The sequence below is a fragment of the Tupaia chinensis genome, unplaced genomic scaffold, assembly GCF_000334495.1.
Source record: "Tupaia chinensis unplaced genomic scaffold, TupChi_1.0 Scaffold000127_2, whole genome shotgun sequence".
In the NCBI taxonomy this organism is placed as follows: domain Eukaryota; kingdom Metazoa; phylum Chordata; class Mammalia; order Scandentia; family Tupaiidae; genus Tupaia; species Tupaia belangeri.
In genome coordinates this window covers 3546043-3559628 of record NW_006159596.1, presented here as the reverse complement: position 1 = coordinate 3559628, position 13586 = coordinate 3546043, and the positions used below count along the sequence as shown (strand labels likewise).

The following is a 13586-nucleotide window of genomic DNA, read 5'->3' as shown; positions in this document are numbered from 1 at the left end:
ATCTTGGGCACGCACGCACATGCGCCTGGCGTGAGATTTAAGCCACCGGGTCAGGGAGGCGAACCACGGTCGACTACGTGGGAATCCAGCGACATAGCCATTACGCTAACTGCTGGTTCCCGATTTAGAGAGGTTTTGAAATGATTTTTTGATCCATCCTGGCTTATGACTGTGTTATCTTGTCTTAACTGTCCCTAAGCATGACTGGTTTATGTATGAATGAATAGACAAGAAGCTGGGGCTGGAACCAGTAGTTGGCGTAATGGGTATGTCACTGGACTCCCATGTAGTCAACCGTGGTTTGAGTCCCAGGCCCGATGGCTTAAACTCACACCAGGTGTGTGTGTGTGCATGCCCAAGATCCTGAGAGGAGAATGGAGGAGAGGGGATTGTGGCGTGGCCATCCCCCCTGGGGTTGATTTCTTGCGAGTCCACGCACCCTATAGCAAAGCCCCTGCCCCCCCCCAAAAAAAAAAAAAAAAAAACGCCTGGGCTTCCCAGCGTTCCCTTCAGTGAATTTCTATTGCAATTCACTTCATGTAATTTCTGACAAAAAGGGTTAGTGCAGTCTCTGTGTCTCTGGCAGTGTGTGGAAAATAGAAACAAATATCACTCATGCCTAGTCAGCTCAACCGGGACTTTCAAGTAAATTTCCCTAACATCGAATAGGCTTTACAGCCTCTTACAACAATGATTCTAATGGTATGCACTGTGAACTTTTTTTTTTTAAAAACACTAAAAGAAGTTTAATAGAAAAATATGACCTGGGACCAACAGTTAGCGTAATGGCTATGTCACTGGACTCCCATGTAGTTGACTGCAGTTTGAGTCCTGGACCCGGTGGCTTAAAACTCATGCTGGGCACGTGTGCGTGCATGCCCAAGATCCTGAGAGGAGAAAGGAGGAGAAGGGATTGCGGCGTGGCCATCCCCCCTGTGGGGGGTGATTTCTTGCTTTCTGTCTATCTCTGTCTGTCTGGTGAGTGCACGCGCCCTATAGCAAAAACCTCTCCAAAAAAAAAAAGAAAAATATGACCTACTCATCTGAAAAATATTGCTGTTAATACTAAAATGGACACATTTCTGAAGATCGCCCATATGCTCTTGTGCATTTTTGTGTGTAAAGGTTTTCATGGTAATGATTCAAAATCAATTATATGATACTTCACATTTTCTTTGTCCCTGAAGTGAAAAATCAATGTGGAAAAAATACTGGAAGGAACTCACTGCGCAAAACTTTAACCCTTTCCCCCACTTGCAGAAAGATGGATGACTCCTGTTAGCATGGCCAGGAGATAAAATGGAGAATATTGTAGAATGCTGTTAGAAAAGCTTAAAAAGATGTGAATACATTTTAGCCAACAGAAAAACAAAAAACAAAATGTTAACAGGACAAAACAAACATGCAGACACTCCTTAATCTGCAATGGGATTATATTCCAATAAATACATCTTTAGTTAAAAATATTGTAAATTGAAGATGCATTTTAATGCATCTAACCAACTGAATATTATAATTTAGGTTACCCTACACTTTAAATTTGCCCAGAAAACTTACATTAGCCTACAGCTGGGCAAAATGATATCCAAAACCTCTGGGAACATATTACACTGTCAAATATGGGTTGTTCCTTGTGATCATGTGACTGATGGAGCTGTGGCTGACTGCTGCTGCTGAGCATTGTGGGAGAATATCATACCATCTGTCACTTCCCCAGTAAAGATAAAAATTCAAAATATGAGCTACAGCTTCTACTGGATACATATGCCTTTTGAATCATTGTAAAATTGAAAAATCTCAAGTTGAACCATTTAAAGTTAGGAATCATCTATACTTTCTATGACAGCATATATGTTCAAGCAAAGTATGTCAGGTGTGTATTGTGTTCTGGAAAGGCAGTGGATACAATATCCTGGCCCAAAAGCAGCTTCCATGTATGTATGTTTATGTGATGTGTTTTGTTTGTGTGTACTTGTGTGTGTGCTGCAAGGTGAAGTATAAATGACCAGATGTTGTGATTAATGCTATATTAAGGATGAGAAGGAGATTCTAGGGCCTAGTGTTCAGTTTGGAAGGGGACCTATAACTCAGCTTTGGGAAGGAGGTTGAGGGAAAAATTCTTGAAGGCAGTCTAAAATTTTAAAACTAGTTGTAATTTATGCAGAGGGGAAGAATTGGAAATAGAGGGGAATAATTCAAACTATTTTTTCTGGATATGGTAAAACTGCTGCTTAGTCAAAGGTAAAAGAGAGAGCATGGTTTGTTAAGGGAACATTTTCCTCCATAAAGTCTGATTTTCAGTGGTTTTACATAAAATTTATTACAAGAATAGTTGGAATAATTAAAATGACCTGGTTCATTTTTAGTTTTTGCAATTATCAGGCTTTATATATTGAGATTCTTTACAACATGACTATCCCTTTTTGCGCATCAGTCATTGAGAGTATTTTCAACATAATTTATTAATCCTTAATAGTAAGTTAGCTCTTCAGTATAATTGATTTCCTCTCTGGAATTTTCTGTGAAGGCTTTTTCTAAATGTTGACACTAACGTCAAGTATACTCCTGGTCATTCATGTAAATTGCCAGTTTGTACAAAGCAATAACCTTTTACAATAATTTATATATTTTTGCTATATTTTTCTCCACCAAGTTCTCTGACATTCTCCCTTCATATATTTCTTTTGTTAGATGACAAAAGACATTTTCTTTGTCTTCTCTATATGTGACACAGTGAAAAAGCTGTTAAAATGATTTATTGTTGTTTTTTAATATGATGGCATAAGAACAGCATTTTCTAGATTTATTTATTCAGAGACTGTGTTTTCTACTCCAGGATACTATCTACTTAATTAGAAATGTGGGTTTCTAGATATTTGTGAACTTTGAAAGTTGTATATTTAGTGACTGCACTGACAGACCTTGGTTTGAGGTATTTGAGTTCGGCTTTAATTATCTAAGGCAAAATGCCATTAAAAAACATGACATTGAATAGATTTTTTGGTTTTCTTTACCCAGAGAAGACAATCTGAGGACTTAAATGTCATTGCTCCTTTTTATCCTGCCTCTTACAGAGCCGAATCAACAGTTCACATTTTTTTTTTTACTTGTTTATTGTAATCTCAGTATGTAACAAAATTGTTCCACGAGATAATTACAAAAATATAAACGCTCTATAAAAGATTTGGGGTGGGTTCTGGTTGAGATACAAATTACTTTTTGTGATCTTGAACAAATCACTTATTTTTTTTGTTGCTTAAGTTTTTTCTCAGCCAATTAATTTATTTGTAAGTTTGTTTCTTGAGAGAGATTGAACAGATGTTCCCCACAAAGTCCTCATGGCATCCCTGGTATCAGATGGCCCACATTGTGGACACAAACACGTACCCCATGTGCTCATTGAGGCCCTGGGATGTGAACCTTGAACCTCTTCTATGTGGGTCCAGACATGTTACCTCTGGACCACCGGCCAGCCCCATCCTCATTCATATGTTCGATCAAACTGTATTGACTCTCCACTATGTGCTTGGTGTTATATCTAACTTTTTGAGAGGCTGGGGGAAATTTTAGAATCTAGTAGGAGAATGAGAAACATGCAAAAACTGTTATTAGCTAAAGCATACACATATCACACGTAATACATGCAAAGCAGAAAATACTAAGTACTATGTGAGATCTAGGATAAAATTAAGTGAGACTTCTTAGGATGGAAAATTTATTTTAAGATGAGATCATCAAAGATTTGGGTTAGAAAGCTTTGGACTGGTCTTTAAATAGAGCTGTGATTTAGGAATCTGTGGAAAAAAGAATAAATGTGTTAGAACGAGAAGGATCGGCTTCAATGTAAGGCTTGTTGCCAGGAAACTTTGTGCTTGCAAGGAAACAAGTGGTACAATTTATCTGGATCGTAAAGTGAATTAATGGTAATCCTGGAAACTAAATTGAAATTTTGGATTGGCAACAGATCATAAAAGATATTGAATGTAAACTAGAGGTTTAGTGTTTACTTTGTAGACCTACTTAGAGAAGTCATTGGGAGGTTAATTTTGGTAAGACATTGGTTCGAGGGCTGTCTCTTCCACTTAGTAGCCAAATGTTCGAATTCTCAGAGTAAGTCAAACAACCTTTAGACAAACAACAAACTCGGCTTCCTCATGTATAAAATGTGAATAGTACCATGATCACTGCTGTAAGAATTAGGAATAGTATGTATGAAGGGTTTGGCACATAGTAATTGCTCATTAAGAGTTAGCCTTTATTTATTTTAGATTATTACTACAGGGCACGTGCACTCTCCAGAGAGACAGAAAGAAAGAAGGTGAGAAATCAGCCTCCTGGAAGGATGACTGTGCTGTAATCTCTTGTCATCCATTCTCTTCTCAGAATTTTGGGCATGCACACACATGCACTGGCATTTTTTTTTTTTTTTTTGAGAGGTTTTTGCTATAGAGCACGTCCACTTGCCAGAAAGACAGAGAGAGACAGAAAGAAAGAAATCACCCCCGCCCCCGGGGGGGAAGGCCACACTGCAATCCCTTCTCCGTTCTCCTCTCGGAATCCTGGGCATGCATGCACATGCACCTGACGTGAGTTTAAGCCACCAGGTCCCGGACTCGAACCACGGTCAACTACATGGGAGTCCAGCTACATAGTCATTATGCTAACTGCTGGTCCTCTGGCATGAGTTTTTAGCCACCAGGTTCAGGACTTGTACCGTGGTAGACTACATGGGAGTCCAGCAATGTAACCATTAGGCCAACTGCTGGTGCCCAGGTTTTAACCATTATCCTTTGAAGGGTGAATTCTGATCTCTCTGTTTCTGTGACTTCTTTGTGATATATTTTCTCAGACTATCATAGGATCTCAGAGTCAAAGGTACCCTTAGAAGGATTCTAGACCAGTCTTTGTGAGGGAAAGGGTCCCCACTGCAGCCTTCTTGGTGTATTCCACATTGTCATCTGGCCTCTGGGGAAACTTGCAATTATGAAAAAATTTACTGTTTTTCAAAAGCAATTCTTTCTGTTGCTTAGCGTTTAATGACTTGAAAAACTTCAAATATGTTGATGTAAGATCTGATACCCTATAGCTTCCACAACTGGTTCTTAAATTCTTTATTTTAGAGCTATCAAATGGCAGCATATCTTCCATGTGTCTATCTAAATACTTAACATCAATACATGGCTTTTTTTCATGGATCTCTCTTAAGTCCTTCCTCTTCTAGACCAAATATCCCTGGCCTTTCATGCACTCATCATATGACATGATTGTAAGTTATGAGACCCTCTCACCCTCCTGGTTGGCTTCCTTTGGTTGCATTCCTTAGATTGCTTTGTGTATTGTATACACACACACACACACACACACACACACACAGAGGCCTTATATGTTCCTTATGTATACATATATGTACATATACACATATGCCTTATAGACATGTATACATATATGTATACATATCTATGTATATGTATATCCGTTACCCTATATCTTTCACATATGTATATATGTATATATAAGACATGTGTGTTTGCCAAAGGAACAGTGAGTGAAAGAGAGGAAAAGTGAGAAATCAACCCCCCCAAAAGGGATGACCATGCTGCAATTTCTTCTCTGTTCTCTTTTCAGGACTTTGGGCATGCAAGCATATGATCCCAGTTTGATTTTCAAACTGCTGGGCCTGGGTCTTGAACCACAAAGTTGGTCATGTGGTATCCAGCCACCTTAACCTCCATGCCACCTGCTGGCCTGCATTCCAATTTTTAGATGTCTTTCCGTACTGTGATTTTCAGAAATACAAAATGTCACACTGATGAGATCTGTTGTGAGCCACGTTCAGCAGATCTTTCTTGATCTAGAACTTAGATCAGTGTCATTGCTGCCTTTGGAACTTCACACAGTGTGCCAAACCAGGTTCAATCCAAAAAAATTTTGATTCCTTCTGATCTGGATTTGGGCCTAGATAGCAGCATTTTTAAAGCACTCCATAGAAGCTGTAGGAACTCTCATTTATTCCTTGATGGGAATACAGAATGGTGATAACACTTTGGAAAACAGTTTGGCAGTTTGTACTCAAACCAAACATACTTTTACCATGTAATACAGCAGTTGTGCTCCCTGGTATATACTCAGATGAACTGAAAACTTACATCTGCATGGATACCTGCACATGGAAGAAGAGCTTAGCAGATTTATACATAATTGCCCAAACTTGGAAGCAACCAAGATACCCTTCAGTAGGTGAGTAGATAAAAATCCAGACGATGGAAAAATTATTCAGTGCTAAAACGAAATGAGCTATCAAGCTAGGAAAAGACATAGAAGATCCTTAAATGCATATTCCTGAGTGAAAGAAGCCAACCTGAAAAGGCTACATACTGCATGATTCTAGCTATGTATAACATTCTGAAAAAGGCAAAACTGTGGAGACAGGAAATGTGCAGTAGTTGCCAGGGGTTAGCGGGAGGGAGGGACAAATTAACACAGAGGATTTTGACAGCAGTTAAACTATTCTGTACGGTTTCTCCATCAGGGTTACCTGTCATTATACACATATCAAAACCCACAAAACATATACCACCAAAAGTGACTCCCAAAGATAACTATGGGCTTTGGGTGATGCTGATGTTGACAATATAGGTATTTATTATAACAAATGCACCATTCTTTTAAAGATTTAAAAGTTTAAGAGGTTTGGGCAAGCAGGTGGCGTGGAGGTTAAGGTGGCTGGATCACAAGTGGCTGGTTGTGTGGGTCAAGTCTCAGGCTTAAAATCATGCCAGGAACAATGTACGAACATGTCCAAAATCCTGAGAGGAGAATGGAGGAAAAGGGATTGTGGCATGGCTATGCCCCTGGGGGATGATTCTCACTTTGTCTGTCTGTCTGTCTCTGTCTGTCTGTCTCTCTTTCTCTAGCAAATGCACATGGCTTGTAGCGATGTACCAAAAATCAAACAAAAAATATAAGAGGTTGGACTGTTGTTAATAGAGGCGATACGTGTGCGGTGGCAGGAGGTATATGAGAATCTGTGTACTTTCCACTTCGTTTTGCCATGCACCTACAACTGCTCTAAAGTATTAACTTTACAACTAAGAAAAAATTTAAGGTTTAATTTTGATATCTAGGACTGGAGGCCACATATCTAGGTGCTGTACTCAATGAAGGTAAGAAAGCGTAATGTTTATAACAGCTGTCTAACACTGTGCTGTGCATTAAATTTGGGAATAGTTAAAACCACTCTAGGCATCCTTTTTAGGTCATTGCTAAATGTGTACACTGTGTTTTCTAGGAAGCAAGTGTATGACTTCATATTTATTATTCTATCTCATTTTGGCCATTTCATGTCATCATTCTGTACTACCCATGTTGTTTCAACCTCATGAATCTCCTTCAGATAACCTTAAGGATTTATTAATTCTGTGTAGGCGTTCTAGAATGATGAATTTAGCAAAAGCTGTGGATTCAGGTCTGTCCTTTATCACTGCTCTTTTCTAGTCAGTATTATGTATCGCTCTTACTCTTTCATATTTGACATATCTATTAGTTTGCCTAATGCTTCAATCACCTTTCCTTTCTTAATTATAATAATCCATGCCTATCGAGCTGGAAGCTGAAAGAGAACAGGTTTGTGAATGCTGTAAAGAAAGCAGTCTTTCATCCTAGTCTATCTTACTGCTCTTGCCAAGAATCTCATAAATGATATTTCTGTAACTTGGTTAAGATGATTTGGGCTTCAAGGATTAGGAATCCCAACCTCAAGTGTCTTAAATAGTGAGGGGATTTATTATCTTACAGAGCAAAGAACCCTAAAGGTGGTGCAGTTCCAAGGTCAGTTAATGCAGCAGTTTCGTAATGTCATCAAAATCCTACTTTATTTTCCTCGTCCTACTCTGCCATCCTCAGCTTTTCCTTTCAGGCTAACTTTTGTCATGGTCCAGAAATGACTACTGTAGTTTTATAACATGTGTAGATAGGGAATGGGGGGGACTCTTTCTTTATGTTTTATTTTTTTAGTCTTCTCATCAAATTTCTCCTGTCTTGGTCACCTGAACTATATCACGTGTTCACCCATAAAGCAATTGTTGGCAAGGAGAATAGACCAACTGCAGTTCACCCTCAGGGGCTGGACTGAGGCTGGATCTAGAGATGGGGCTGCCACCTCAGAAGGGAGGATTGTGGCATGGCCGTCCTTCCTGGGAGGTGATTTCTCACTTTCCCTCTCATTTTCTCTGTCTCTCTTTGACCATGGTGAGTGCATGCACCCTATGGAATAAAATCTTAATAAAAGAAGAAGAAATGTGTTACCCACAGAAGAAAGCAGTGTCAGTAATAACAAGAGTTTCCTATTTACTGTGACTTAAAAATATGTGGTGAATTTACCTGCAATGTTTTATTTAATTCTTGCAACCCTTTGAAACAGGTGCAATATGACGCACATATAATCATGAAGAATTGTGTAATTATAACTTACAACATACCATACAAATGCAAACTATTTTTAGTCCATGTTTTTTGCACGTGTCAGTCTATTGCTGGGCAGACTCACTCTCCTCACATCTAAGGTGAACGCATAAAAGCCCACGTTGGGGCCAGAATTTAGCTGCCAGAGAATCCTCTGGCAAATTGATTAAAGCAAGAATGAGTTACAAAATAAAATCAACAAGCCATCCCATGCTTTGAGATTGAGCACTTTCATACTATAGATATATGTAGATTTTTAAGCTGGAAAATAGTATAAGAACTCCCTTTATTTACCCTGAGATAATATATTTGAAGGTGTTTTTTTTTTTTTAATTTTTGGCTTTGGAAAAGCATGTAACTTATATAACTTGCTAAGTAACATGGACCTGCATTTTGATTTTAAAATTGCCAGAAGGTATATGCTCTCATCAGAGAGAGACATAAGGAAAAAGAGAGAAAACAGCTCCTGCCCCAGTGGGGCATGGTCATGCTGCAATCCCTTCTCCTCTGTTTCTCCATCCTGCCTGGATTTTGAGCATGCACATATGCCCAGCATGTTTCTCAAGCCAGTAGGGCTGGGATTTGAACCAGCTTCCCTTATGCTATGGAGTTGACCTTAGACCTGCATTTGCAATACTACCGCAAGAGGTTTTTAAGAATGACTATGGCAGGGACTGGCAGTTGGCATAATGGCTATGTCGCTGGACTCCCATGTAGTCGAACATGGTTCAAGTCCCGGATCTGGTGGCTTAAACTCATGCCAGGTACTTGTGTGTGCATGCCCAGGATACCTAGAGGAGAATGGAGGAGAAGAGATTGCGGTATGGCCATCTCCCCTGGGGGGTGACTTCTTGCTTTCTGTCTGTCTCTTTCTGGCAAGCACACATGCCTTATAGCAACTCTTTATAAAAAAACCCTCAAAAAAAAAAAAAAAAAGAGAATAAAAAAAAAAAGACTATGGCATAACTAGAAAAAGAAAAAAAAGATGGAACCCCCCCCCAAAAAAAAACCCCAAAAAACACATACAACATGATGGAGAACATTGATGTGGGCAGAGAAGGGATAAAAAAGGACAGAAAAGCAGATCTGTACTGCAAAGTGTGGTAGTCTAATTCATGTAAAGACACTGGGTTCTAAGCAATTATTTTTGTTGCTTGTCAGCACTCAGGGTCACCACTGCTTCAGCCCAAATAAAGAAGCTCATTAGTAAAAGATGTCCCAAAGAGCAGTATGACTCATTTACTTGAGAAATTGCAAAAGAAATCCCTAGCTAATAATACTTTGGAGTTATTTTTGAGAAAAGAAGAGACAGGGGAATTAACAGTATAAAGGGAAATTCTGAATGAAAAACCCACTAGGTTTTAGAAACCAGGGCAACTGGCACATAGACCATTATAAGCAACCTGAACTTAGAGTCGTACCATTGTTGTTATTCTGATTTTTCAATTGCTAAAGGTAGAAATCACTCACCAAGGCTATGACTCCTAGGGTTTTCTTAGGAATCATTAAAACCTAGATTGGCCCTTTGTGGAAAAGAAAAATGAAGAAAAGGAAGTAGAAGAATAATACTTGGGACTCAGGAAGGTAGTAACAAGCTTTCTTCAGAGTTTTTAATATAAAATTGCACATAATAAGCATTCTCGCTTTTTGTAGCAATTTGTATGAACAGAAGTGATACTGTTCTTAAATATTTTCTTTGTCACAAATATACTGAGATAAAACTCCAGCTTTTCTTGTCTGTAGGAAGGGAAATTATTCATTTTAAAAGGCTTTATTTCCTTTTCGAGAAGCATAGGCTACTACAGAGGAAGTTCTAATGGTAAAATTCATCCTGAAAACAGATTTGTGAAAGATGCAATGTTTTTTCTCTTTGGAAAGATGCACACTCCCAAGTGCTCTTGGATCACAGAGCAGTCCTGAAATCTGGTCCAAAAGAAAGATAGGAATCAATATGTAGATTTGTTTTGAGACATCCTCCTGGGCTTCATCATTGTACTAGATACGCTGCTGATGACAAGATGATAATCAGCAGGTCGACAACAAATTAATTTGGCTTCACTATAAAGTGGGTGCAAAAGTATAAGGAATCCAGTCATGTCAAGATATCTACCAAGCGATGCTGGATATACTTAAATATTGTATTGTCATGAGAGTAACAAAACCATAGTACGTCAACATTGTTGACCCCCCACCCCTATGTACAGTTGAAAGTTTAATCTTGAAGAAAGTAAGGATTTAGAATAATTATTATGTCTCTTTACTAGAGCATCATGTTAACAAAATCGATTGATTAAGGCCAAATCTGTTGGTTATAAATACGGTCTTCTGAAAACAATTGCCTTGAGTATTTTTTGTTTGTTGGTTTTTAAGGTTTTTGTCATAGGGTATGTGTGTTCACTGGAAAGAAGAAAGAGACAGTGAGAGGGAAAGTAAGAGATCATTCCCCAGGGGGGATGACCATGCCACAGTCCCTTATCCTTCAGGGATTTGGGGCATGCATGCACGTGCGGTGTAATTTTTTTCTTAAGCCGCCAGGTCTGGGACTCAAACTGCTGTCAGTCATGTGGGAGTCCATTGTCTTAACCACTTTGTCATCTGCTGGCTCTGCCTTCAGTATTTTTTAAAACTGTTACAGCTCAGTAAACTATTACAAGAAAGCCCCCAATTAGAGGTATGTCAGAATAAAGACTTTATTGTTACATGTCCTGAGACTCAGAGTCCTCTGTACAAGTTTGTTTCCACTCAGGCAAGGGATGCTAGGATTATTGATACTCTTCTGAACCACATCTGTGGAGCCTAACAGTGTCTGGCTCAAAGGAGATTTTTAGGAAGTGTTTCTTAGGTCTCCAAATTCTGGTAACTATTAACGCATGCTTGTTTATAGGAAAAAAAAGAAAATTAGCTTTTCTTCAAGGACCTCTCAGAATGCACAGGAAAATATGGCTGATAAGGAAGACATAGCTGAGTTCTTCCTTGTTGGGGAATTTATGGGAGGTTGAGTTTCAGTTGCCTGGCCATCATTAACTGATAATGTAAAATATGATGTTATCTGGAGAACTAAGAGGAACTGTAAGAATCCTATACAACTGCTGCCTGACAGCTGCATTCTGTGACTCTTCCAAGGACAAAAGAAGGACTCATTAAGTCCAGAATTTCCCCAGCTAGTTTCTTAAAAAAGCAAACAGCAAAGCTGAGAAAGGACAAAATTTCCTTATTTTCTTCCAGCAGAAAGCTTCACACATGAAAGATGGATAGCTCTAAGTGTCAGAGATAGAGCCTTGGGTGGGTAGAAATTAAGGCTATGATTCTTGAGTCTGGAGAAATTACTGGAAAAGATATGTAGATGGGGAAACTGAGGACATGCAGAACACCTGGATATTTTCTTGTGGAATATAAGGCCTGGCCTTTAGGAGAAAAGTACCAGGATAGTTTGTCCCTCGAGCAGGATTTCACTTCCCAGTCTGCATTCTTCTGTCTGTGAGGCACCTTTGGCCTTTTAAATCTCTGTCTCCATGTGGAACAATCTAATTTTTCTTATTACCTGCATGTGAGGTGATTTGCTCATCTTTACCTTGTATGTCTCTTTTCCATTCTTTTTCTAATTTATTATTATTATTTTAATTTGCTGTAGGGTACCTGTGCTTATGAGAGAGAGAGAGAGAGAGAGAGAGAGACAGAGAGAGAGAGAGAGAGAGCGAGAGCACGAGAGAGCGAGAAAGTAAGAAAGCAAGCCACCAGGTCCAACACCTGAACTGCGGTTAGCCATGTGGGAGTCCACCATCCCAACCATCATGCTACCTGGTGACCCATTCTATCGTTCTTAAAAATGTATCTACTTATTTAAGCAGATATTACAGAAAACATATAAGATTGTAACTTTATTTATATATTTCTTAATTTCTAGAAGTTACTTTTAGTCTTCTAAGATTCTGTTTTTCATATCCTTTTGCTCTGTTATCATGCTAGTTTCCTCTTACATGTAGAGAGATGTTTAACGTTTATGTTGTGTATCTAACAATACAAAATCTGAATTCCTTAGCAATCTAATTCTGTTTTCTTTTTAATTCTCCTTTATGAAGAACTGCTTTCTTGCATGTTGTACAGTTTTTGATTGTGAGCTAATTTTTGGTTTATTTAAAATTCTGAGAATCCTGAGAAGTCTGAGATGAGGTTATATTACTTTGGAGAGGATTTAATTTGCTCCTTAAGTTAATTTCTCTGCTTAAAGATTTTTAGTACTTACAATTAGTATAAAACTAAGAACAAAAATTATGAGGAAAGAACTACAGTTGATACATACTTGGAAAATTTCCTTTGTTTCTACTCTAAGCCAGGGCTGCTATACATCATTTTCTTCTTGTTGCTTACCCCTGTCATAAGGCATTTTTTTAAAGTTGCCCACCCTTTTGGACATGGGAGTATTCTAAATTCCAACAGCCCATCTTTTGCAAACTTCAGGCTTTGCCCACTATTTCTTCTGAGGCTAGTACAGTTCGAGGGTGTTGAGATCCTGGCATTATTAGCCACCACCAGGAGTGCTCATGATTTTCGTACTTATATGCTATTATTGTTTCAGCTCTGTCTTCATTTCACCCTGTGGGATCATCCTGACACCTTGGGAGCTCAACAGAGCACTTTAAAGTATGTTTGTTGTATTTTATTATGCATTTCTAGATGTCTTGATGCTAAAGGGCTTTTTAGAATTACCAGTGTTGGTGCTGCCAGAATCATAAATCTACTTATTGAGCATTATATAGATTTCATTTTTGCCCTATCTTTCTGTCATATTTTGATAGTGAAATATAGAAATATTCAACTGTAATAACATTTTCTTAGATTGCTTTGTTTCTTTCTTTTTTTTTTTTTGGAGAGGTTTTCGCTATAGGGCGCGTGCGCTCGCCAGACAGACAGAGAGAGAGACATAGAGACAGAAAGCGAGAAATCACCCCCCGGGGGGATGGTCACGCCGCAATCCCTTCTCCTCCATTCTCCTCTCGGGATCTTGGGCACGCACGCGCACGCGCCCGGCGTGAGATTTAAGCCACCGGGTCCGAGACGCGAACCGTGGTCGACTACGTGGGAGTCCAGCGACATAGCCATTACGCCAACTGCTGGTTCCCTGTTTC

The 13586-nt window shown here is 39.0% G+C and overlaps 1 protein-coding gene across 4 annotated transcripts in view; it reads left to right on the top strand.

Annotated features, from left to right (window-relative positions):
• Positions 1 to 13586, top strand: part of INPP4B (inositol polyphosphate-4-phosphatase type II B) — a 957317-nt gene that overhangs the window by 206192 nt on the left and 737539 nt on the right. The window contains exon 1 of one of the 4 annotated variants that reach the window (XM_014586327.2): positions 13075 to 13101. The exons of the other annotated variants lie outside the window; for them this stretch is intronic. The gene's annotated coding sequence lies outside the window, so the exon portion shown is untranslated. Of the gene's footprint in view, positions 1 to 13074; positions 13102 to 13586 lie in introns of those variants that run through there. 4 annotated transcript variants of the gene reach the window in all.